Source organism: Triticum dicoccoides, chromosome 4A, assembly GCF_002162155.2.
Source record: "Triticum dicoccoides isolate Atlit2015 ecotype Zavitan chromosome 4A, WEW_v2.0, whole genome shotgun sequence".
Classification (NCBI taxonomy): domain Eukaryota; kingdom Viridiplantae; phylum Streptophyta; class Magnoliopsida; order Poales; family Poaceae; genus Triticum; species Triticum dicoccoides.
Window position 1 is genome coordinate 679270663 of NC_041386.1, and position 1366 is coordinate 679272028.

A 1366-nucleotide genomic window follows, 5' to 3' on the forward strand; every position below is an offset into this window, starting at 1 on the left:
CGGCGACGACGACGGGCGGCGGGGGCGCGCGGCGACGACGATGATGGGCGGCGGGGGTGGCGAGGGCGACGGCACGGTGGCGCGGCGGCGGCGGCGTCTGCTAGATCGATGTCTCGCGCGAGAAGTGGAACGAAGTGGCGACGATAACTGATTTTTCGTACGTGGAGTATATATAGGGGGAGCCTTTAGTACCGGTTGAAGCCACCAACCGGTACTAAAGGCCAATTTTTGCCAGCCCAAGCGGCGGGAAACGTGGGCCTTTAGTACCGGTTGGTGGCTCCAACCGGTACTAAAGGGCAACACATTAGTACCGGTTGGAGCCTCCAACCGGTACTAATGCCCGTGCGCTGCCACCCGCTATGCGCTACGTTTAGTCCCACCTCGCCGAGCGAAGGGCAGCCGCACTGGTTTATTGTGACGCCCCCAATTCAATCGTACACTAATCATGCACGCAAACGTGTACGATCAAGATCAGGGACTCACGGGAAGATATCCAACACAACTCTAAAACATAAATAAGTCATACAAGCATCATAATACAAGCCAGGGGCCTCGAGCGCTCGAATACAAATGCTCGATCATAGACGAGTCAGCGGAAGCAACAATATCTGAGTACAGACATAAGTTAAACAAGTTTTCCTTAAGAAGGCTAGCACAAACTGGAATACAAATCGAAAGAGGCGCAGGCCTCCTGCTTGGGATCCTCCTAAACTACTCCTGGTCGTCGTCAGCGGGCTGCACGTAGTAGTAGGCACCTCCAGCGTAGTAGGAGTCGTCGTCGAAGGTGGCGTCTGGCTCCTGGACTCCAGCATCTGGTTGCGACAACCAGAAAGAAAGGAAAGGGGGAAAGGGGGGAAGAAAGCAACCGTGAGTACTCATCCAAAGTACTCGCAAGCAAGGAACTACACTACATATGCATGGGTATATGTGTAAGGAGGCCATATTAGTGGACTGAACTGCAGAATGCCAGAATAAGAGGGGGATAGCTAGTCCTATCGAAGACTACGCTTCTGGCAGCCTCCGTCTCGCAGCATGTAGAAGAGAGTAGATTGAAGTCCTCCAAGTAGCATCTCCAAGTAGCATCTCCAAGTAGCATCGCATAGCATAATCCTACCCGGCGATCCTCCCCTCGTCGCCCTATGGAAAAGCGATCACCGGGTTGTCTGTGGAACTTGGAAGGATGTGTTTTATTAAGTATCCGGTTCTAGTTGTCATAAGGTCAAGGTACAACTCCAAGTCGTCCTGTTACCGAAGATCACGGCTATTCGAATAGATTAACTTCCCTGCAGGGGTGCACCACATAACCCAACACGCTCGATCCCATTTGGCCGGACACACTTTCCTGGGTCATGCCCGGCCTCGGAAG